We start from the raw sequence: 27241 nt of genomic DNA on the forward strand, positions 1-27241 counted from the left end.
GAGGTTGCGACTTTTACAAATAGCATTGCTACGTTTTTGTAAGGTCGTAAGGATTCTAAATGTTTTTTTTTTGTTCCTAGTTTTTAGAATTCTATTTATTATTCACCATGCATACCATTACAGCAAAAAATATCCATTTTTTCCAAACTAAAAGGAAGTAGGTACACATAGTCGGAGAAGCACAGAAACATAGTTATATGTACATATGTTAAGATGGGTTCCCACGGCCTGATTTCTTCACAGTTCCGACCGCGCCAGACCAGACCCCCAGACTACGCGCGAAATCGCCAAAATCGCCGATACCCACGGCTTTTTAGTTAATGATCGCTTGTATAATTATCAATTTTTTTTCTGGATTCTGATTCATAGGTTGTACAGGAAATATTAATAAAATGGATACCAATGCACAGTTATTTGCAAATATTAAAAAATCATTCATAAAAGGTTGTTATTGTGTGTACCTTCCTCTTTCTTGTTCTTTTCTTGGGGATGTACGAACTATAATAAGAATTCACCATTGTACACATGACATAAGCAAGATTAAATCGTAGTTTTGCCTTTGAGGAAATAACTCGTAGGTACTTCCTTTATTAATACTAGGAAGTTTCCTTTGTAACGCTTCTTATTATTCACTAATGTTACTGTTATAATTAATTAATTGCAAGTGTGATAGTTGGCACAGATCGTATTCCCTCGAGATTATGTAATAAATAATTTTCAGAAATTTACACAAACTTGTATAGCTCATGACGTGTTATTCTAATGCTATGCTACCTGATACATACTGCTTTCCGAATCGGTGGTAAATGTTAAAAATATGTAATGACGTTTCAAAAGTGCTTCTAGAAGAAGTCTAATTGAATAAATAAATGTTTTTTCCCAATTTCCTATATTACCTGAAAAGTTTCATGCAAAACACTCAAGTAGTTTTTTCGTGAAAGACACACATACATCCATACTCACACTCACATTTATATTTTTTTCTCAACTAGCTATGCATGTTTAATTGTGTATTGTACGCACCTTTTTAATAGATAAATAAATAAATATTAGTAGGCTAAGTTAACAAATAAGTAACTTAAAATCTAGTGGGAGTTATTTTATCGGTAAAAACACTAATGCGATACCTTTATTATCCATTGATTGAGCGCAGGGAATTATGAACAATGGAGCGCTTCGTTTTGAATTGCATTCATAAAGTTTCTTAATCGCACCATTGTGAGAAATATTTTCTTTTATAATGCTTGATTAATTGGTATCCTCTATATGTGTGCTAAGTTTCATTGTTATCGGTTCAGTAGTATTTGCGTGAAAGAGTAACAAACACACACATACACACACACACATCCTCACAAACTTTCACATTTATAATATTAGTAGGACTCTTTTTTTATTTTACTTATATATAAAAAATCAATTCACCAATCAATGCTTGTGCATTACGTCTTTATAAAATGTTGTTTAATAAAATATACTTGAGTGCAACAAAGGACTAGAAACAAACAAAATCTCCTATGTACTTGTATATAAAATTAATCAACATAATTTAGCTAAAAGCTATTACCACTTATTTTTAACGATGCAAAGAACGTTTTAAATTCTTTTCAGCACACAAAAGTGCATAAATTCAACACTGCAAATTGGTTTAGGTCCCAAGACAATACATAAGCTAAGAGGTCTAACGTCATCGTTTCTCAAGGAATGTACGGCCAAGGGCGCAAGATGCTCATCTAATCTAGATAATGTTTAGGGACACTAGACTTTAGTGGCATTGACATAGATGCATTAATGGGTTGGAATCGATAATCTTTGCATAACTGCTCTTGTGGGTGAAGATGTTTAAACATGAATGTCAAGAGGTGATAGAATATGAGTTAAGTTTTCTATTTTGATAGTCGCTCTATAAACCTATATGAGACAATGTCACACCCCGGACACTCCATACAAAATTATAGTTTTGACAGTCACACTGTAGAGACTGCAAATGTGTGTGTAAACTCTTTATGGTTGGCACATTTGTGACTAGCGTAAAAAAAAATTCGCGTTTTTCTGATGAAATACATCCGTAAACAGCACAATATCTAACCATTTTCTACGAAAAACGATAATCACAAATCCAAAATAATAAAATTGCTTTAAGTCAATTTGATTAATGTTGTCAATCTTCGTTGCGTTTCGTCTAAAGACGTCGTTGGTATCGTCCTTGCGGGGAAATGGGTACCATAACATGTCTGATCGTGCGGGGTGAGGTAAGTGTTTAATTTTGGCGGGAGGCGGAGAGTGTCCGTTCTGTAGCGTTTAGCTACTATTATGTATTCTGTGACAATGTATTACATTATGTTTCTGTCAATTTTTGTGTCTTATTTCATTATCCTATATTTTCATGATTTATATTTTTTATTTTTTGATATTAATTATTTTACTTTATTTATAAAAGTTACAACAATATTTTACACAAATACAAAATTATATTCGATTCAGATGGAACAAACATCTTTGAAATAAGTTAGGTAGGAATAAATTAAACTTCACAAAACTTTCAATATTCTTCATCTTAATTCTTACCAGTGTAAGAAGGAATTTGAAGAGTTTTTACTTTCAATCAATTATGCTAACTCAGAGCATCTTATATTGTAATAATGTTAATAATTATTATTTGCCTAATTTTAACGGTTAAGCGGCACACATACTCACTTCACACACACACACGCACAAATCTCTGGACTTATTTATTTCTTCCACATTATTGTTATTCAAAATTCATAATTTTAACTTCATATTTTTAATTAAAATTTCCCGAAATACAAAATTTTGTTGCCATTGTCCTTAATTTTTAATTTTAATTAAAACCTTTCACTGAGCTAATTATTACATCGGAGAACGAATAAATTCTTCAACAGCAGAATTGTGTCTACTACGCCTAACTTCATTTTGTCTCCGAGTCTAAGATTTTGTTTAATTTATCAGCACAAAGAACTTTGACGTGATAATTTTAAAATAACGGTTAAAGTGCTTTCCTTTGTAAAAATTTAATGCTAAACGATCTCTTTGAGAGACGCTTTCTTCTTAATTTGTCTTCAGTAATGTTTTATTCGAGAAAATAGTCCGAAGAAATATGCTTTCAGTACGATTTACAAGGTATTTTCTGAATAGAAATAGATAAATAAATCTGTATGTTACAAAATTAAAGAAATTTAAAGAAAAAGTTGAAAATGCTTTCAACGATTTGAACAGTTTTTGAAGTGAAACTTCTTTATCGGGGTTGAAAAAAAAATTCGTGTAACATTTTTTCGTTACGCGTGACATTTTTCTGTTACTCGCCATCTTTTTCTTATCCCTACCACGCGTGATTCGACGTATTTCTGTAAAGTTGCATATAGTAAATTATTTTTTGAAAAATAAGGTCATAAAGAAGTTTCACTTCTTACGTGTATACACTAGTACACGCACACATTTTTTTTGCTGTTTTGTTGTACTGATTTTTTTTATTAGGTATATGCCTAATTCGTGTAGAAAGAAGCATTACACATTTAAAAAATTGAATCGTGTATTGATAACTTTTTAAATAAGAATAAATAAAATAAAAAATAAATAAATAAAAATAGCCTTTATTACTGATAACATCATTACATTACAATACATTATACATTACATATAATTTCTATCTCTCTTGTAATAAATAATTTTCAATATATTACAATGCCATTCATATTTATTTTAATACAATCAGTTTCATGCACATTTAGCAATTTCATTTTTAATTTCAATTATGATAAGATTACATGCACTTTTAATCATTAATAACAATATTTAATTAAATAATATAAATATAAATTAGATTCATTTTACATCGGTCATACATCGGTAACTTAATTATCAGTTTGCCTTTTGGCATAGGCCTCCCCTAGGCTTTTCCATCTATCTCTATTTGTGGCTTCTCTTTGCCATGTTGTTCCAGCTACCTTCCTAATATCATCCTCCCATCTTGTTTTCTGCCTTCCTTTCTTTCTTTTCCCATCCCGAGGATACCATTCAGTAACATCTTTTGTCCATTTTCCCTTATTGTTTCTTATCATATGGCCTACCCAGTTCCATTTAAGCTTTTTCACTGTGTAAGTGACATCCATAACTTTTGTCTTGCTTCTTATATTCTTAAGTTTAACTTTGTCTCTTAGCTTGAGGTTTAGGATGCTCCTCTCCATTTTGTTTTGGCACACTCTGAGTGCTCCACTCTGTTTGCTAGTGAGGGCCCAGGTTTGTGCTCCATAGGTTAAACTTGGTAGTATGCAAGAGTTGAACACTGTAGTCTTATCTTTAAGGGGCATATGTGGATTCTTCATAACTTCCTTTAGAGACCAGAATCTTTTCCAAGCTTTATTTATTCTGATGTTAATTTCTTTTTGCATTTGATTTTCCGGTGCAATGATCTGTCCTAAATATGTATATTCATCAACATATTCTATCTGATTTGAGTCTAACAGTATAGGTGTTTTTATGTTGTTTGTCATTAGTTTTGTTTTGTCTAGATTCATAGTCAGACCCACCTTTCTGCTCTCTCTGTCTAATTGCGTTAACATTGTTTTTAAGCCCTCTTGGTTTTCGCTAAGCAGAATCAGGTCGTCTGCGAACCTTAGGTGGTTGAGCTTTTTGCCATTTACATTTATCCCATATTCATCCCAGTTAATTTTACGAAATATCTGTTCTAGTACAGATGCTAATATTTTTGGTGAGAGGGGGTCACCTTGCCGTACTCCCTTTTTTATTTTAAAGGCCTCTCCTTTCCTTTCAGTCTGAATTTTTGCCGTTGATTCTTTGTATATGTTTTTTATTATCCTGATATATTTTCGTTGCACTCCTTGTGAGTGTAGAGTGTCCCAAATGTGTGAATGTTTCAAAGAGTCGAATGCCTTACTGTAATCTACGAATGCCAAGTAGTATGTCTTTCTGTATTCATTGCTCTTTTGGATAATTTGTTTGACGACATGAATGTGATCCATTGTTGAGAAGTCGCTTCGGAATCCAGCCTGTTCTCTCGGCTGATTTTCGTCCAATTTTGAGCTAATTCTGTTCAATATTACCTTTGCAAATATCTTATATAGATTGGAGATCAGGCTGATCGGTCTGTAGTTGTTTATATCTGCCCTGTCGCCTTTCTTATGGAGCAATATGATGGTTGACGATGTCCATTGTTGCGGTATTGTTTCTTTAGTCAGAATATCGTTGTATATATTGGTAATATCACTTATTATGTAGTCTAGGCATTTCTTCAAAATTTCGTTTGTTATTCCGTCCTCTCCGGGGGCTTTGTAGTTTTTCTGGGACAGTACTGCGGTTCTTACTTCGGATTCTAATATTGGGAGGGTAGCTTCTTCGTCTTCTTCCTGTGGGTATTGAGTATTTGTGTAGTCTGGATCATCATATAATTTACTATAAAATGTTGTTGCTATTTCCATAATTTCGGGTCGTTTTGTTGCTTTCTTATTAGATGTCTTGCTTTTGATGGATGGGATCCAACAGGTATTCTCTCTCAGTTCTTTCAGAGCTTTCTTTATGCCTCCAGATTTTTCAATGTGGAATTGGATAGTTCTGTTTCTAATTTGTTTCCTATGAGTCCTAATTTTTTCATTTATTTGTTTACTTAGCTGGGTTATTTGTGTTCTATTTTGTTTCTTATTTCTTAATAAAGTTTTCCTGGTCTCAAGTAGATGTCTGGCTTCGTCTCCTATTTTATCTCTCTTGTTTTTTAGAGTATATAATTTTCTGGATATTTCTTTCAGCGCTTTTTCTATTATATTATATTTTTCTTGAATATTTTCGCTCTTGTTGTTATTCAGTAAATTATCTTTTAATGTTGTCAACAAGTTTTCCGGGACGTTGAGAGGGATTTGACTTGGTGTAATTACTTTCTTAGTGTACTGTCTCCTCTTTTTTATCTCATTTAGGTAAATGGCTCCTCTTACCATACGATGGTTTGTGTTAAAGTTGAACTTATTAATTGTGGTTATATCCTTGAAGAATTTAGGTTTATTTGACAATATGAAATCAATCTCATTTTTCACGTTCCCATCTGGAGAAATCCAGGTCCACTTTTTATTTTTGTTTTTCTTATATAAACTATTTAATATCCAAAGGTTATGTGCCTGTGCCAGGTGTACTAGTCTTTGTCCGTTATCATTTCTTTTTCCTGTGCTGAATTGGCCTAGTATGTTATTTTCGTTTGTTAATCTTTTACCAATCTGGCCATTGAAATCTCCCATCAGTATGATTGCCTTGTGTGCATCTGCCAGAGTCCTGTCCAGGTCTTCGTAGAAATTATCCTTTATGTCTTTTGGTGCCAGCTCTGTCGGTGCATATACTTGAATTATTGACACAGTTGCATACCCAGGCAAGTTGATATTTAGTTGTGCAATTCGTTCTGATATTCCAATGAAGGACTGTATGTGTTGACTGTAGCATTTTTTAATAAGGAAACCGACACCGTGTAGGCCTGGTGTGGTTCCTATATGGTATAATATGTAGTTTTCATGTTGTTCAATCTTTTCTCCCATTCTCCTCACTTCGCTTAGGCCAATAATGTCCCACTTTATTAGATCTAAGGCATATTCCAGTTCTTGTAAAGATTCGTCTGTTCTTAGAGTCCTGGTGTTAAGCGTTGCTATGTAAATACTATTTCTCTTATCTTTTATGACATTTATTTCTTTTCCGTTGTTTTCGTGTGTATTGTCTTGTTTCTGTATGTTGTGTTTTTTGGGAGGGGGCAATCCTAGGGGGTATTGGTCTCTTGCCCCACGGTGACCAGCCGGGTTGGGGCGATTTTCCTTTTCCAAATGTTCTGTGCTTGTGATTGTTGTTCTTGTCCAGTTACCGATGTCTCGAGATTCCTATGCTTTTGGTTTTGTTGTTTCAGTCAAAGAATGTGATCTAGACCTCATGTATGCGAATGGGTCAGTTCTTTTCAGTTTTGCAGGGGCTACTATATTTTTGTTATTATCTCCTGACACTTGTTGATGTTGTTGTGTGGGTGATAATGATGTCTCCCTTTTTCTTTTTTCATTCTCTTTTGATTTTATTACAACTTTGTTGTTTTTAATGTACACATCATTTCCCTTTTCTTTTTCTCGGTGAAGTTCTTGTTGTAATTCTTTGCGTTTCTGCAAAGTTTCTTTAGAAAAATCCTCTGTAATGTATGTTGGTTGTGACATTTTCTTTTTATTTTTTAGAATCTCGATTTTTTTGTTGTATGTTGTGAGGGTAATTAATACTGGCCTTGTTTTCCCATTCGTTTGTCTTCCAATTCTGTGTAATTTGTTTATATCGTAATTATGAATTTTTATTCCCAAGTTTTCAAGTAATCCTATAGAGTTGTTATATAATTCAGTATAATTTTTTTCTGTCTCGTTAAATCCATGAATTATAATGTTGTTCCTTCTGGTTGCATTTTCTAGGGAGTTTATTTTCTTATTAAGTACTTCGATTTCCAATTTTAGGATCTTATTTTCTTGAATTAATGGTTTGATTTTATCGTCTATTGTCATCATAATTTTTTCTGTATTATCCTTTATCAGCGTAGCTTGTTTATCCATTTCTAGTTTCATCATATTGTAGAGTGTGGATATTGACATTTCTTCAGTCATCGTTATGCAGTCTATTTTTACGGTGCAATAACAAAACGTTTCGCAACTGCTTGAATTGGAATCCTAGTGATTGGAATGCAACTTTTTATGTTGGCTGCCCTTCAGATATGTCACTCGTGAAAGTGGATGACAGGCCGTATGGTTTATTGCTATGGTAACACTGCGTTCTTCCGTTAAGTTGGTACTGTGTAAAGTTATCTATGACTTGCTGGTATTTGTCACTTGTTCGATAAGGTTATGTTTACTGCGTGTTTCGTTTATCTTGTAATAATCACAAAATAATCCTTGTAATAGTCACACAATGTATAGATTATCTTGCCTGCAGTGTGTTCTTGATTAGTATACTCCACTTTTTGGTTGTTTTTCCTCTTTTGCACTGAGTTTGTAATTATTTCTTTTGGGAAGCACTGAACAACGTCCTCACTGTACGACAGCCGGAACCGGTCTCTCTCTTAAATAAGAAAGTAATTATCAAATCAATATGAGATGACTCTAAATAATAAGCTATACCTACATTATAGAAGAAATCAACTCATTGGTAGGTAACTATTTAGAGAAACAAAAAGGAAAATATAGTAGGTACGTCTATGTCATAATATAAAGGAGTAAAGTGTAGGTACTTACAACACGAGAAGAATGTTATTGCATTGAGAATTGGTCTTCATATTTTTATTAATGTCATTTGATCGTTTGCCCTTTAGATTTTAACCAGTATTTCTTAACAGCATAATTAGCGAGACACGCGATAAGTATATAAATTATGAACGCTAATGAAGGAAGCCCTGATCGCTTTAGCAGTCCATTAATGAAACACCGCTTCAATTACCGATATGTAGGTCACTGTGATTGGATACAAAAGTGCAGGGATGTTTTATAACCCTTGATGTTATCGTAACAAACACCGATTTGAATACAGATAAAATTTTCTACCTCGTTCGATTTTTAAAATTGACCGCTTTTTTTTATTCATAATTCTTTATTCATAAATGAGATTTTATCATGTGCCAGTATTCGAATTTCGAATGTTTGTCTCCAAAAAGTTTGTGTTTCTGACCTGGCTTTTTAATTATTATTTTTTAAATTCAGAAAAAATGAAATTGCTTCATTTATATTTATTAAAGTATGCAATTTAAATTAATTGCCGTATTGGTCATTTATTTTACTATACTTTTCATGTGTATTGTTTTCCGTCCGTTGTCATCAATAGTTTCACTACATACAATAATATTCTAATACAATAATTTAAGGTTATGATCCACTGAAGAAGTAGGTCAGCAATTTGATGCACCGTGAATAAGGGTATGAATTTTACACATGGACGTAGCGTACTCATGCGAAGTAGAAACTCCTGAGTGGCGTTCTGTTTGGAATAGCAATGAGTAAACACTGAAATATTGTTTAAAACCATTGAGTACAAAACTTACCTGTATATGTATATGCTTTAATAAGCTAGAATCGCGTAGTGGTCGAAATTTGACCTTTTCTTTAAGACAATTCTTACCCATCAAAGATATTATACCTAAAAAGAGGTAGATAGGATATTACCGCTGCGAGAGTGGCACGTCGAAATGTTGTGGCCAATTAGCAAAATTTTACTTCAGTTGTCTCTTTTTTCGCTCACGATAGTTGAATCATGCCATCTTACTTTGACGTCATAAGTTTTTGAAGATCGAATTTTGAATTGGTAACCTTACTTATATAGGTTCTTAGACAGGTTAAAAGATCACCTTTTTACCTATAATATCATTGCCTGTATAATTGTATATGTCTGTGCCTTAAATGGAGATAGGATAGCCTCGTGCTTTAAATTCGACCTTTTCATAGAAACTCTCACGAGTATTTCTCGCAATGCTACCTTCCGCAAATTTGCATTGTGATACGAAAACAACTATATATGTGTCATCCCGATACGAGTAGAACATTCTAAAATATAGGTTTATTTATACATTTTATTGAAGTGCATGTAACCGGGAATCTTTCACAGCTTTACAGAAGAATATGACATATATAAACTGAATTTCGCGTATTATGAAATTCACCTAATTCACAAATACAAATTGATACAACATTCTGAATTAGTGATTTATTAATATCACAATTCTTCGTAGAACTTCATAATTATAATAATAAAATAGTATAATAGTCCTTGGTTGCTAAGGACAACGAATACAGTATAAATATTAGTTTAAACATGATTATTAAACTCAAGTAAGACATGCAGCTTGAACGAAAATTGTAAACACATTTAGTTACATGCTCTTCGAATTGAAACCTTAATCCACAAACACACAGTTGATTTTCACCTGGGGATGTGCATGAATATTAAACAGACTGCAAGCAAACAAACGAAATATAATGGGGTCGGGCAAGGCTTGAATTGGTGCGATGATTTATGAAACGCTGTGATGTGTGCAAAATGTTGGAGACTTGCACGTGAATTGTATTATAAAACGTTTATTTTTAAACTTATAGAGGACTAGAGGTCCGCCCCGGCTTCGTCCGTGGTACATATTTCGCAATAAAAGGTAGCCTATGTCCTTTCTCGGGCATCAAAATATCTCCATACCAAATTTCATGCAAATTGGTTCAGTAGTTTAGGCGTGATTGAGTAACAGACAGACAGACAGAGTTACTTTCGCATTTATAATATTAGTATGGATTTATTGAATGTGATAGTTTAACCTTTAACCCATAAGTCTGAATGAAATTGGAATTAAGCTTTGGTTTATACATCTAAACTTAGGTTTAATGTAGTAATTGATGAATGACAAATTACCTTACAGATTCTCTATGAATTTGACTACGACTTTAAAAATGATGAGGATAAAGTATATCACTTTTGATTTGTAAAGGTTAGGATCTGTGGTTAGGATTAAATGAAAATTTGTAATGGAAGAAATTAAGGTTAGACTTTAGAGAATGATAAAATTTTTAAAAATTCTCTTTTTAAATACTGAAAAGGTTTGTTACATCACAAAAGGTACTTACGACTGTATTTTATTTTTCATGTCAGCTCTATGCAAATGTCCAATATTACAAATTATTTCAGAATTTTCAACTCTAGAACTTTGGAAATAAAAGGAGGATACGCTAAGTTTAATTTTTAAACTACGCTTTTGAAATAGTTTCTGTAATATTCAGGAGCGTTTTATAAAAAATTTTCTTACAAAAATTTTATTTAACCTAAACGGGAAAAAATTAATGAATATTTCTTAACGCATAAACACAGAAATTGCGAAATCAATTTGTATTTTTTTTTCACTGTCAGAAAAGTAAATTATTCTCGTTCACATTATTATGTATTACTAGCTGTGCCCCGCGGTTTTACCTGCATTGCTCCCCTTCGATTGATCTTAGCGATGATAATATATAGAGACGATAGCTTTCCTAATTTCCATTCCGGGTCAGGTAAAGCTGGGTCAAGTATCTAGTGTATAAAGTACATTCTATTGTACAGAAGTTCGGCATATATGATAAATGAACTGCCAAACCTCGATCGATTAATATGCTCCACAGGGGCGCGAGATTCATCGCATTGTTCCCGTTTTATTACATTTCGGATAATCATTGTATTTCTATATTGGATATCGTATAAGAAGGTTTTTGACCCGTAAAAAGGGAAAAGGTTGTTCCGATTAAGGTTTCTTTGTAGGGTTGTGAAATGTTACGTTTCGTAGATAGATGAGTAATTAAATTGATACTTCGACTCATCTATACTTAATATTATAAAGCTGAAGAGTTTGTTTGTTTGTTTGAACGCGCTAATATAGGCCAAATATCGTCACGCTAAGACCAACAGGAGCGGAGCAATGCGGGTGAAACCGCGGAGTGCAGCTAGTAAGTAATATGTTATAACTATGGTTTCATAAAAAAGCATTCTATATTGAACTGAAGCATTAAAAACTATGTAATTGTATACAGAAACTCTTAATTGAATTCTCTATAAGCACTCTCTTATAGTGTAAACAAATAAATTGAATTTTCACGTTGGTTGTAAGCAATTACTACGGATTTTTATCTACAGAACTAACATTCCGAATCGGCCTTAATATAAAGACAAGACTAAAAAACTCTTGTAAAAGTAACAAATAAAAAAGTTGCAGATTCAAATAGCCTAGTTAGCTCAGCGTTCGCATTCATAATGTTTAGTTTCAACTGTAACAGACAACTAAAGACACTTGTAAGATACAAAGGGAAACTTAAAGAAGCTCGAAGTACAAGGGTGCTCACACCAATCTGAAGGACTTTCACTAGTTGGAACACAGTTTTGATTAAACTGCCTTGTTTTTTGACAAATATACTAGCTGTTCTTACATATGTTTTCTGGCCCATTCTTATCACTTAGGGGTATGAAAAGATGTTGGCCGATCTATCCAATAGGCACACAATTTCATGAGAATCGGTTCAGTCACTTTGGATGTGGATTTGGAGTATGGTAACTAACATTGTTTGTTATCATACTCCTCTGACACGAGAATTTCATGTACATAGAGATTATATGCACACATTATTTTTACATGAACGATAAATTAGAAAAAGAAAAGAACGATCAGTAGCATGATTTATGCTACATCGTGTCCCGTCCGGGACTCTAACGATTATTGTATACTTTTGTATGAAGTGATTCATGCCTGTGGCTTGACCGTGCACGGACCGGGTCTGGACGGGGCACGGCGGCGGCGTTGAAAGTGGATATTTTTTCATCTGTTTCCCGGCTCCGGCACGGCAAGAAACTCCTTACATTGCATAGGACAATTTTTTGACACTATTTTAAGCCCGGAACTTTGATTGTGTAGTCAAATATATAGTCTCTTTGTTATTGCAGACCACAATGTATGTGAATACCAAATACTGCCAAATTCGTGAATGTTTTTGTAGGAAACACTAACAAAAGAAGAACCATGCACTAGTTTTTGGATTTAAGAAATAAGAATAGAGTTATTGTGATTCCCAATCAATAATCAGTCGCACTCTTTCAAAATAATATAACAAAACTTATTCAAACCTTCAAGTAAATAATATACACATATATAGTAAGTTTTGCATGTACATAGTAAGTTTTACATATACATAGTAAGTTTTGCATGTATATAGTAAGTTTTATATATACATAGTAAGTTTTGCATGTACATAGTAAGTTTTGCATATTATTCTCTACATTGTATACGTTGATAAGGCATAATATTATCTATTGTCACTATCCATACAATATTAGCTTATCAGCTACTATCATCCCTCATATACATTTTGTCCTCTTTAAGAATTGGCCCCAATGGACAAGGCGCTTTATTTATATACTAGCTTCCGCCCGCGACTCCGTCCGCGCGGATGTCGGTCTTCGCGTGGATGGTTATTTCTCCATTTTGAGTACCTCTGTCAATAACATCTTATAAATATCTATTGGACCCAATTCCCAAATACGGCTAGGCCTAGAATAATACGCAACGTGTGTTCGCGGTTCTACGGAACAACGTCTATGGATAAAACTGAAAAATTAAGATTAATTTTTTTCTACGTATTTTTCCACGATAAAAAGTATCCTATTTTATGCCCAGGATAATAAGGTATAATTATACCAAGTTTCATCGAAATCGAACCGCTAGTTTTCACGTGATGCCTTCACATACAGACAGACAGACAGACAGACAGACAGACAAAAATTTTTTTAATCACATATTTGGGTTTGGTATCGATCCAGTAACACCCCCTGCTATTTATTTTTTCAATATTTTCAATGTACAGAATTGACCCTTCTACAGATTTATTATATGTATAGACAAGAGGCTGTAAGATTAAGATAAGCTATCTATGGTTGATGTTTTGGAAGTTCTCAGTACGGGATTTAGTCGCGTGATTTATCATAATTTGTGCCTCCTTGAGTTTTATGACCTTCTTGCATAAGATGTAGATGTGATGGATGAAGTTTGATACACTTTGATAGTTATTTAGTACTAGTGGTCCACCCCGGCTTCGCCCGTGGTACATATTTCGCAATAAAAGGTAGCCTATGTCCTTTCCCGGGTATCAAAATATCTCCATACCAAATTTCATGCAAATTGGTTCAGTAGTTTAGGCGTGATTGAGTAACAGACAGACAGACAGACAGAGTTACTTTCGCATTTATAATATTAGTATGGACTAGCTGTGCTCCGCGGTTTCACCCACATTGCTCCGCTCCTGTTGGTCTTAGCGTGATGATATATAGCCTATAGCCTTTCTCGATAAATGGGCTATCTAACCAACCAGTAGCTCCTGAGATTAGCGCGTTCAAACAAACAAACAAACTCTTCAGCTTTATAATATTAGTATAGATTTGTGTAGCGTATTGTATGACTAAAGCTTATTTACAAACATTCTCTACATTTCTTGTAATATTTATAATGCTATAGTCTATAGATAATAAAATGTTCATTTATTAATATAACTTCGTCCGAGATTATAAATACTTGATACAAAAAAGAGTGATCTGCTTTTAACCCTTATCTTTATCAAAAGAAAATATAAACGTAAGCCTTTACTCCTTATTATCTGCGTATATTTTATAAGTGAAATATTTTTTGTAGACAGAAATATGTAAAAACTCTTTCGTAAGCCACCGCTTACCAGCCTTTTTAATGGGTTAACCTCTTTGATGTGAGGCCCTTAATATTATTAATACGTATTCTTTTGATCGTGAAAGGCTTCTACGAATTATCAAGTTACGTACATTGCGTTGTTTTTAAAAGCTTTTGAAATTTAAATTAAGGGAGAATTTATGGAGGTATGTTCAAATATTTTTATAAGTAACAATTAAAGTTCAAATATTTTTATAAGTAGTTTTAATAATATACTGTTCAAAATACCATTTATATGTAAGATTCAGGATGAATTAAAATTTTAACAAAAGTAAAAAAAAGAACTTAAGTTCTATAAAACATTAAATAGATTGAGCTGTGATTTTAGACTTCACGTATATTTAAAATATTTTTGTATATTTGTTGATTGACTGGGTTCTTTTATCTTCCATAAACGAATGCCTTACTACCTACTAACCGGACACCTTCTTCACTTAAATAAAAAATAAACCAACCTTACACACACACTAAACCTTTAAACAATAAACAGCATCAAACTGTTTAAAAACCCACCGCATTTCAACGCTTCCGCGAAGGTTTCATTCATTAACAAAACAAAGCCTCGGTTGCACCTGCGGTCATCACTTTGTGGCCTAAATATTAACGCCTCGTGGCCTTTGAGATAACATTAACGTCACAGGTGTAAACGGGTCTTGTTTATTCTTGGATAATGTACAGGCCACTTTATGGTATTTTCGGATGGAGGTTCATGAATGAGCCGATTATAAAGTGCTATGTTAAAAGTTTATATTATACATATTTGATAGACAATGTTATATTTCTATCATATTTGTGTTTGTTTGTTTGTTGATTAATACTGACTACTGAAACGATTTTAAAATTGTGTAATTGTACATCAGACGTTAAAATATCTGAGGCTAATGATAATGGATCATTGTAGAAGATATTTTATTTTTTGTATGTTTATTACGTAGGCAAAATGTACTACGATTTACCAAATTGATAACAAAATTTCACATTGGCTACTTTTTGTCGCAGGTAAAGCAAGAGAGAGCAGCTAGTATGGTAATATATTTTATTTTTTTATGAGGCAACATTTATCTAATGCTTATCGTACCTATGTGCAATGTTTTTATGTTTTTTATATTAGATTTTTAAGAATAATGCTATATGAAAAGGGACATGTTGAAATGACTATTTCAATTTTTTTTATCATGATACGTAATCAAATTATTTTCTTACTTGTCATATTACAAAATATTACATTGAAAATGAATCAATTAGAGAATACATATGCAATAAAGTTACATTTTAAGCTACGTTACTTCATTCATAATGTCAAAATGAACATTGCTGTCTCTTTTTATCTTAATATCATTTATTATTGTGTCTCTTTCGCGCACCACTGAAACCTTATACTGAAATTGGTTTCACATGACTGATCCGAAATATTTATCAGAATCTTTTTGACGGATCGTTGGTGACATTTCATTAACTTATCTATACATAATATATAAAAAATGATGCCAATGTCTTTTCATTGAAGGATAGAATAAAATTTAATATTGAAAATAATAGGTAGGTACACGTTCTGTAAGAACTGTCATTCATAGTTTAAATAATTTGTTTTGTGTTTGTTTGTTTATTCCTATTTGTACCATATAAACTGTTTATTAAACAGTTTTCAGTTAGAATAAGTAATTTTTACTTCCAATTACTAATTAACATTCCATTCAGTCTGAAATGTTTCAATAACAAGTAAAATATACTTTAAAATATATACAAGATGTATATATTTCACTTCATCCATTTAACAGTCTTTTAATTAAAAAATATTATTTTGCGCAGCCTTAATAAAATTCATGAAACATTTTTGCCGCGAATTTCCGAGAGCAATTTATTTTTGATATTATTTATTTATAACAATTCTCTCGCACCTGTTAACAATTAATTTTTAAAATGTCAGAATCTAATTTTTTTTTAGAATACGAGCTAATATAGCTGATGCGAAAATGTTAAAAAAATAATGTTTGTAAACAAGTATTTCATTTTTATTTAATGAGAAAGAGTAATTAACTAATTGGTATTTCTATATTCTATAATGGTTATTTCTAATGTTGTAACAGTTTTGGAATCATAATTACTCTATTTTGTAGCGTAAATATATTTCCTGTTTGCTAATTTTGGTAACGTAAAAATTGGTCTTTATTGTAGGTATAGTAAATAGTAATGTGTTGCAATTGCATATATGATATACAGGTATGTAAGTATAACGAAGATTCCGCGTTTTTGTAATCCTCCATTAAAAACATTAAACATTTGTTTTTGTTGCTTAAAAAAAATCACTTTACGAACATTAACAATAAATTTACCCCCTGATAGTAGCTTTATTAAAACCCCCAATCAAACAGGGTCACCTTCGCAAATAGCAGCGAATTTATGCCAGCAATATTCACTTTATCGCGACTGTGTATAAGTCTGGGTCCAATTTCATGGCCGATAAATGTTTCCTATAACAAAGTCTGTTGTCAATAAACAAAGATTAACATCTTGATTTATTTAACCTACCGAATACAGGGTGTTTTGTTTGAGTTGGACTTTGAGCATTTATTGAAACGGTTTATGGATTTTTCATTTGTTGACGTCGCTTTTGATTGTAAGGGAATTATTGAGTAATAAATACACAATGTAGAGTAATACAATACTTTACTGAATTGTTGTATTGTTATTACGAACGTGGTAGTTTGTGAATATGAACGAATATTTGTTATACTTTGCTGCAAATCTACCCACCGGATATGCATGAAATTTTACATAGAGAAAGATAGTCTTAAAACACAGGCTTCCACTCGAGTACCAATTACCACGCACGAAGTCGTGTGCTCTAACTAGATTTTATAAAAATAGAATATAATTACAAATGCGAAATCAACTCTGTCTTTTGTCTGTCTCTTCTTTACACCTCAACTACTGAATCGATTTGGATGAAATTTGATACAGAGATAGCTTAAAATCTGAGAAAAGACATAGAATAGGTATTTTATCCCGGAAATGCCACGGGAACGGGAATATGAGGGTATTTCTTTACCAAAGCAGGCAATGCCGCGGGAGGAAAGCTAGTATGTAATAAGTGTACACGTATAAGAGAAGGTTAAACACCAACACTGCTTCAATATCAAATAACCTCCAAGATGTCAATTTCACGGTAGTCCGCTCAGTGTAAACAGAAATGGATGAGTTGTATCAGCGAGATTGCCTTTTATTATTTTCTCAATTGCTATGGAGGTAGTAATAGACTATTGACGAGGTAGTATGAAGAAGGTAATATGTAACTAGCTGTGCCACGTGGTTCCACTCGCTTTTGAAGTAAGTATGATATTATGTAACTTAGCCCTTTTCGATAAATATGCTATCCAAAAAAATATTTATTTATTTATTCTTCATTAATTACACACTAAGGAAATACAAAAATGATAACAAAACAAAATAAAAGATATACAATGGTGGGCTCATGGCTATAAGCCATTTCTTCCAGGCAACCGTCAAAATATGTTTTCAATTCAAACCATTGCTTTCTTAGACGTACAATCAGATGTGCTTTTCAGCTTAATAATATGAGTATACTTATAGATATCACCAAAAATGAACGTAGAAAATTCGCGGTCTAAATAGAACAAATATGCCCTCCAGACGGCGTCCTATAGAATTAAGTATAACGTCGACAGCCTATAATCAAGACGCGTCGAACAATACTCCATTTGTCAAATTATATTACATACTAGCGGTCCGCCCCGGCTTCGCCCGTGGTACATATTCACGTTTTCTCTACATAAGAACCATCCTCGAACTTCAAGGAATATTATAAAAAAATAATTAATATATAAGAAGATATATGTAGTTGAAAATTTTTGTTTAACAGATTAACACAAATAGACGTATGGGTTTAATTACAGACTTTTTGATTTATTTTAGTCAAGTGACTTGTCTTAAATTTTCTGTGTATGACTACTACTATATATTTACACACACACTTCTATAATTCAAAAAATATATATTTCAGGACATTTTACACACACTAAGATCATGGAAACCAAATGGCTGATAAACATACATATTATATATAATTTTAAATTAATACTATATATAGATAGTTAACACCCAGACATAGAGGAAACAAATATGTACATCACACAAATATTTGCCCTGCGTGGGAATCGAACCCACGACCTCTGACTTGGAATGCAGAGTCACTACCAACAAATCCAACGGGTCAGTCAATAATAAGAGGCAAACCTTTATATTAAATGCTACAATTTAAAAACATACTGAAACATACTTTTGAACATGTAACTGCAGCGAAATGGCATAAATACATCATACTTCAAAAGCTTTTTATCGCCAATACGAATGATATTTGATTCGTAGCAACTGCTACGTGTTAAATATTCACTACGTGCTACGTCGTACACCGTAGAGGTTGAAGCGTAGAGATTCGATGCGAGTGGTTTACCGAAATTAAATGGAATATACGTATATAGTTACTTGTGTGTTGCTTAAATTAAACAGATTTATATTGAGAAATACAAACATAGTATATTGCTTATTAGATATTACTCTACATACATACATACGTCTTTTAATAGACAGTATCAGTAGTCAGCTGTATCAGTATTTAGCAATAAAAAATATGTTACGGTACGGTAAAAAATCTTCACTTTCTTGTCTACCTATTATATTTCTTGTCACCTAAAAAAACACAGTAGATTACAAATGCAATATCCAGCAAAGAGCAAAAGAGAAATAGAATAAAGAATATTGTGATCACATGATTATCAATAGTACAATTTAAATTGAAATTTATGTTTGTACAATCCGTGCTCATGTTATCTTACAAGCCACAATAAACAATATTTTTCAAGCGGTTTATTTTCCAATAACATTGTAGTACGATCATATCTATAAATAATGATACAAATGAGCAGAAGTGGACTGCGGTTTATAATAACGGGTGGATGAGGAATTATTTCGAACTAGTTGTTTCTAGCATCGCCATTTGAATATCGTTATTATTACTATTGTTTTAAGGTTTCATTTACAAGTGAAGTTGGATATAGAGTAACGTAAGTCATTCCTTTTGCATATTATAACTATATTTTATGAAAATCTATACATCTATACATATAATAAATCTGTAGAAGGGTCAATTCTGTACATTGAAAATATTGAAAAAATAAATAGCAGGGGGTGTTACTGGATCGATACCAAACCCAAATATGTAATTAACAAAAATTTTATCTGTCTGTCTGTCTGTATGTTCAGCATCACGTGAAAACTAACGGTTTGATTTCGATGAAATTTGGTATAATTATTATACCTTATCATCCTATATGAATATAAATAAAATGGAATACTTTTTATACTGAAAAAATACGTAGAAAAATAAATCTTAATTTTATTTAGTAGTATAATTAATATAATGTTTAGTTTACAGTTTGTATGTGCTTTTGCTAGACAAAATTAGAGAAAATTAGTACAATTCATAAAGATTTCTTTTAAGTCAATTTTTTGTTAAAAATCTCATAAGTTTAGCAATTTCAAATCTTCTTAAATATAAAACAATACTGTTTGAACCACATTGAAAAAAAGATGTTACTATAAAACACAATCCCCCTGTGTTTATATCTTTATTCGCGAATTGGTCGTGTAGTTTTACAGCGAATAACGTAGTAGTTTCATTACCTCTATATCGGTAGAAAAGACTACCGGTTTATTAAGCCGGTTAAATGAGGGACCGGCTTAATTACGTGTATGCAAGGTGGCATGTGGCTTTAATAGCATGTGTCTTTATTTTGTCCAGTCTATTGTCTGTTCACATCCTACAATACTAGAATGTATTATTCTGTACATCGTTTAAAGGTATACTGGGTAAATATGATTTGGGCCACTATGTTTATTGACTTCTTTTTACTGCTTTATGTATGTATGGCTTGCCGCTGAAATTAAATAAATTGAAATAAAGTAATCAAAAGTTATATAAAACAGATTCTAATAGGATAAATGACGTTTTTATTTACATTCAAGTTTAAAAGTAAATTTCAGCCAATGTGGCCTTTAGAAGTAGCCCTTATTTTCTTTTCAATAGCATCTAATTAGGAAGCTTTCCAGTAAATTTACTTAAAAGTAGATTAAACATTGAAAATACTTAAGAAAGTTCTTAAAGAAATTCCGAATATACAAGCAAACTGTTGTGTAGTTTAACTAAAACTAGATTGTTAAGCCACGCTTTGGTATACATAAGCTTGTAGCAAGAAACTTTAGCTAAAGGACTACGCTTGTATAGTTGTATTTGAATAGTGTTAAACAATATCAATGACCGCCTCCTTGGTACAGTGGTTGACGCGTGAGCGTAGAACCGAGGGGTCCTGGGTTCGATTCCCGGTGGAGACGAAGAAAAAAAAAATGTCTCGGTCTGGTAGGATACAGAAGGCTGATCACCTACTTGTCCCTAAAGAAATTCGATCAGTGAAACAGATGTATGCATAATGCATCTGCCCTTTACCCCACTACGGGGACACGGGACTTCAATTACTTAAACAATATCAGTCATGCGTGGATTGTTGAAAACCATTCTTGAAAAAAGAAGTAGGCAATGGTATTGTAAACATGTTAAAAACTTTGAATATCATTTATATTTTATGAGCTAATCAATTCAATAAATTATTTGGCTAGACATACGTAATTAAGATTAATATATAACTAGTCTAAAGATTAAAAATGTACAAGAATATAACTATCAAACGACAATAACATAGACTTGTATGCAAAATGGTATGTTTATATTCAACTTGCGGTCCGCCCCGGCTTCGCCCGTGGCACATGTTTACGTATTCTCTACAGAAGAACCATCCTCGTACTTCAAGGAATATAATAAAAAAAGAATTATCGAAATCTGTTCAGCCGTTCTCGAGTTATGCGCTTACCAACATTTTGCGATTCATTTTTATATATAAAGATTAGATGTGCGTAAGAAAATTGTCAACAAAATTTCTAAATATAAATATGAATAAACTGTTGGTTTAGCTAAATATTTGAAGATCCGTAGTTTAAAGTTTTTGCAATGTTAACCTAAATTCGTTCTTGTCCTTTCGACACTGGATCATAGAATCCATTACCAAAGTCAATCTCTCTTTAACACATGAAGGATTGGCACCGTGACACCAATCAGTTGTGGACGCTTTGAGTGATTGCAGTTGATGGCACTTGGCTAGATTGAGATGTTGATTTGGTATGAATGAAATGTATTATGCAGGTTAATATTGTTGTTGTTGTCGAAGTAATGTGTAGTATGTATACAGTACAAGGTACATCAAGTGGTAATATTAAATTAGGTGTTAATGATAATTAATAAAGGTATAATAACTTAAGTCTGTTAATGTATTTAACAAAAAACGAAGATAACTAAAACTGACGATGCCAAGAAAATAAAATTAAAAAGCAAAACGGAAAATTTCAAATTCCAAAATACACAATAGCAGTATTTAACGTAATATTTTTATAAGCTTATAATAATAACTAGCTGCGCCCCACGGTTTCACCCGCGTGGTTCCACTCCTGTTGGTTTACACAGGCACAGGTCTTAGTGTGATGATATACAGCCTATAGCATTACTCGATAAATGAGCTATCCAACACCGAAAGAATTTTTTAAATCGGACCAGTAGTTCCTGAGATTAGCGCGTTCAAACAAACAAACTCTTCAGCTTTATAATATTAATAAATAAATAAAGTATAGATGTTTTAAGAAAGTATTTCCAAATTAGCTGATATTTACTTGTAGCTTAAGTATTTAGCAATCGATTTTTATTAGAAACATTACGCTTCGTTTTAATTAACTCAAGTTATGGCTCAATATTGTTTACTCAGACAGTAATAAAGTCAGTTTGAAGTACTTTAACAGGCTTTAGCGTTAGCAAAACCTCTTTAAGTGTTTCAATTACATGAATGATGTATGAAATGAGAAAATTTGAACTTAACTTTCTTTGTATTAAGAGATTTATTGGCAATGACTTTTAAGTTAAGAAAGAAAATGTTATGCATTGCTATTGAATAAAATACTTTTTAACTGTTAAACAATTGTTAAACAAAACTATGATACAGACGTTATATCTTATTAAGATAAGATATAACGTCTGTATCATAGTAATATATTGTCATCTATATAATGTAAGCATTAATATATTGTCATCATCTATACATATAATAAATCTGTAGAAGGGTCAATTCTGTACATTGAAAATATTGAAAAAATAAATAGCAGGGGGTGTTACTGGATCGATACCAAACCCAAATATGTGATTAAAAAAATTTTTGTCTGTCTGTCTGTCTGTCTGTCTGTCTGTATGTGAAGGCATCACGTGAAAACTAGCGGTTCGATTTCGATGAAACTTGGTATAATTATACCTTATTATCCTGGGCGTAAAATAGGGTACTTTTTATCCTGGAAAAATACGTAGAAAAAAATTAATCTTAATTTTTCAGTTTTATCCATAGACGTTGTTCCGTAGAACCGCGAACACACGTTGCGTATTATTATAGGCCTAGCCGTATTTGGGAATTGGGTCCAATAGATATTTATAAGATGTTATTGACAGAGTTACTCAAAATGGAGAAATAACCATCCACGCGAAGACCGACATCCGCGCGGACGGAGTCGCGGGCGGAAGCTAGTCATTAATATAAACACGAAGGTAGGGCACACGACTACATAAACATTTTAATTAAAATACAAGATTTTGTATTTTAATTAAAATGTTTATGTAGTTGTTCCCACTTTTTTTAGGTATGTATACAATATACATACATTGTATTATATTGTAATAAATAACAATTATTCAAATTATACCTATTTAATTATTATTAACAAAAAATGTGAATATTGGACTTGATAAGTCTAGCACTAAAAGTAATAAACCAAATGTAATTATTGATATCGGACAAATACATATTTAAATGCACTACTAAAATAAGCGCTAAATTATAATTTATCGTATTCGGTATTGCATAAATCTCTTATTATTATAATCTCTATACTCATACATTATTCATAATAATATGATTATTTATTATTAGTTAAAGAAGAACAATAATTACTAAATAAAATAAAACTAAACATTTTCTGTAATTGAAGTAATAAAGGTACACCAATATTGTGAAAAACCCTAGTTATTAAAAAAGGTAAAAGGGCTCTTGAAGGCTTGAATAGGCTACAATGACTCGGCATTTCGCTGGCTAATACCATAGTATAAAGAGAATACCCTCCGTAGTTTTAAGGAGGTATTTTGTATACATTCATCGATATAATTAATAGATGATAAGTTGATTTCGAATGAATTGGTATGTTTAACTTCATAGAATTAAAAATGGCTGATAAAAATTCGATAAATCAAATAGACCACATACTTATGAATTTTGTTTACAATGATAATGAATATAATATCACTTAGAGACAGTGTATTAAATAAAGTATGTTCACGGCAATATTATGAGCAGAAGAGTAAATTAAACAACTTCAAAAAGTGATTCGTGATCGATTTTTTTCTATTCTTTATAAATTTATATTTATAAAGCATTTGAATGCCACAAAAACCAAAAAATATAAATTCAACTTCAAAAAGCTTTACATGTCCTCTATTCAAGGATAATAAAATAAATATATTACGACTATTATTGATTATATTTGTACGACGAATTTTCCCAATAATTCGGAATACAATAAAATATGAACCATTTACACCGTATGTCTACCTACTATCAATAAAAATGTTTGATATCTATATATTATATGCGTCATCCATAAAAATATACATGAATTTTGGATTAACCCAATCTTTATAATTGCATTATACAACGTCAAACTTCTTCTTCATTTATTTACATATTAAATAAATTATATAACACAATCAATATAAAATATTGATTTTAATGAATAAAATAAATTCACTTTTAGTTCACCGCTAAAAATTCAGTGCACATCAGGTTACCTAACGATGCTATTCTATGCTATGATCGCTCATTCAACCTGACAGCCAGGGATAATGTAAACCAATATATAACTACTAGCTTTCCACCCGCGGCTTCGCCCACGCAGTCAAAGAAAAACCCGCATGTTTCCCGTTCCCGTGGGATTTCTGGAATAAAACCTATCCTATGTCCCGGGGTAAAAAGTAGCCTATATCCTTTTTCGGGTATCAAAATATCTCCATACCAAATTTCATGCAAATTGGTTCAGTAGTTTAGGCGTAATTGAGTAACAGACACACAGAGTTACTTTCGCATTATAATATTAGTATGGATTATAACTACTATGTAAAGTAAATATGTTCTGGGAAGTTCCATCAGCAATCCATACTTGATTCCACTCTAATAGATTTATATATAACAAAAAACAAGTTTTGATTTAGTATTTTCTAGGGTTTGATTTTACGCGAGTATTATACATTTAGAAATTAAAGACTTTTTAACGGATTTTAAACGCGATTTATTCATTCTATTATTTTCCCGACGTTTCGAACACTTTACAGCAAGCGTGGTGAATCTCACCACCACCCTTGCCAACTAGCTTCTGTCGGTAAATCTTTGTTTCAGAGAGCCCACCACCTCTGTGATGCTGCCCACCTCAGCGGGGAACTGCAGCATGTCAAGCGAGTACTACGTAACAACAAGCTGCAGGCGCCTCCACAGCATCACAGGAGTCGAACGAAGCCACACACAGTTGAAAGACAACCGGCCTACCTACCATATGGTAGGTAGGCCGGTGTTCTTCTCCAATTCTGTCAGTAACTCCCTTCACATATGTGAAGGGAGTTCTGACAGAATTGGAAGAATCCTAAGACGAGCTTCAATTAAAACTATATATATAAGCCGCACAAGAAGATAAACCAATTCTTGAGACCAATTAAAAGTAATATTCCTCTACAAGAAGCAGGCGTGTACAAGTTAGACTGTGACTGTGGTCTCTCATACATCGGCCAAACAAAAAGAAGCATTGCTAACCGACTGAAGGAGCACATTGCGGATATCAAGCATCGGCGTCACAAGAAGTCTGCGGTATGTGAACATACACTGGACAACAACCACTTCATAAGATTTGACCAACCACAAATCCTTGCCAGAGAAAATAAATTTTTTCCAAGACTTGTGCGCGAGGCTATTGAAATTAAAAAACATCCAAATTTCAATAGAGAAGATGGTTTGAAACTTTCTAACACCTGGGATCCTGTTATTAAGAATTTAAAATCCCATGTCAAACGTACCAAAAGACTAGAAGACACGATCAGCCAATACTGCCAACATCCGGAAATATACTCCACATACCAACTACGGAGGAATAGACAAATAACAATTTTTGAATGACCGTCAAGACGTACAACATCTCAGTCTCCCCGTGACCACGCTCGCTTTAAAGTGTTCGAAACGTCGGGAAAATAATAGAATGAATAAATCGCGTTTAAAATCCGTTAAAAAGTCTTTAATTTCTAAGTTTTGATTTTTTTCTCTATAATATTATTCTCTATATTCTATAATATTTATAACTACAATTTAGGTTATATGGTGCATATCAAAGCTAAACAATGTACCTAACTTCATACATCTAGATAAAAGTAAAAAAAAAATATTTAAATTTTTAAATAATTAATATGAATATCATAAGTATTAAAATGTTCGAAATCAATGTCTTATAGAAAGTATTAACTTTTAACTTTGAAAAAAGTTGATTATTGCAAAATATGGTCAATCGTATTAGTCTGGTTTCAAGTCCCTTAGGAGAGAGGACTGCTGAGTTTAACCCTTTTGAAAGAAAATCTGGCATTTAGCAGTAATTCGATATCTAAAATAGTCCCAAATGTGAAACGAGCGTTCTCAGTAGAATTGAAAACAAAAGTGGTCATTTCTAACAGTTTATTAACATTGAGATGATCACTGAAAACAAAGAGGTGCAATCTAATTCACAAGCATATAATATTAAAATATAATGTAAATTGAAGAAATCTCATCATAAGAATCTTAAGCAAAAAGCTTATTAATTTAGATTAGAAGAAGGGTACGTTGTTTCGATTTTGTACCCATTTGACAAATCACACGAAATTTGGTACACATTTTATATTCAAATGCACTAACCTTGTGCCTCATATTTAGTACCCATAGATATAAACTACATACATTACAGTGAAGCTAGAATTATGTGACGTGTTCTATACTGAATTACTGACAGACAGTTCCGTTACAATAATTGTATTACGCTGGGTCACGTAACCGAAGAATTTATGTTATATCAACATATCACTCGCTGAACCTGCGCTATGTCAAAGCTGTTTAAAATAAAATAAAAATAAAAATCATTTATTGAACAAGCTTCCTTACGTCAGAATATAGACCCCAGACTCCCAATATAGCTTTCGCTGTGTTTCAGGAGTCTGTGCCTTCCCGATACATTACATCAGAATAGTTCAATATTAATTAATAATGTTTATCACTGGCTTTTTATTATGTTTTATAAGATAGAAGAAGGCAGACAGATGTGAGTGTGTCCTTTCATCTGTTTAAGTTACTGGTTTTTTTTATTAGAAGTAATTTTATTGGACATGATAGTAATATTTATTTATTTTGTTCTTAACTGAAATGAGAAATGGCAGAGTTCAAGAATTTTAGACTCTATGAATGTATGGTTCGAATTATAGATGTAGTTTAATCTAGTCAATAAGCTTATAGTGTATTAGATATAAGCTTCTTGAATGTAGTCATATAAATCTAAATAACAAATGAATGTACTATATGATATTTCTGTGCCTCCAGTGAATAAGGGAATAACTCAAAAACAGCACTTTTCAGGAGAGACAAAAAACTATATATCAACACTAAATCTTTATAACTTCAAATTTTTAAGCTTGTATGGGTAAGATATGATGTTAGACTTTAGTTTTACATATGAACAGATATTGTAACAACCCCATAAATATACTTTTTTCGTGTTTTT

General features: G+C 32.3%; 1 pseudogene; it reads left to right on the forward strand.

Annotated features, from left to right (window-relative positions):
- The first annotated feature begins 7741 nt into the window (after positions 1-7741).
- LOC123696243 lies at positions 7742-25620 on the forward strand (annotated as a pseudogene).
- Positions 25621-27241: the final 1621 nt, after the last annotated feature.

This window comes from Colias croceus, chromosome 12 (genome assembly GCF_905220415.1).
Source record: "Colias croceus chromosome 12, ilColCroc2.1".
NCBI classification, from domain to species: domain Eukaryota; kingdom Metazoa; phylum Arthropoda; class Insecta; order Lepidoptera; family Pieridae; genus Colias; species Colias croceus.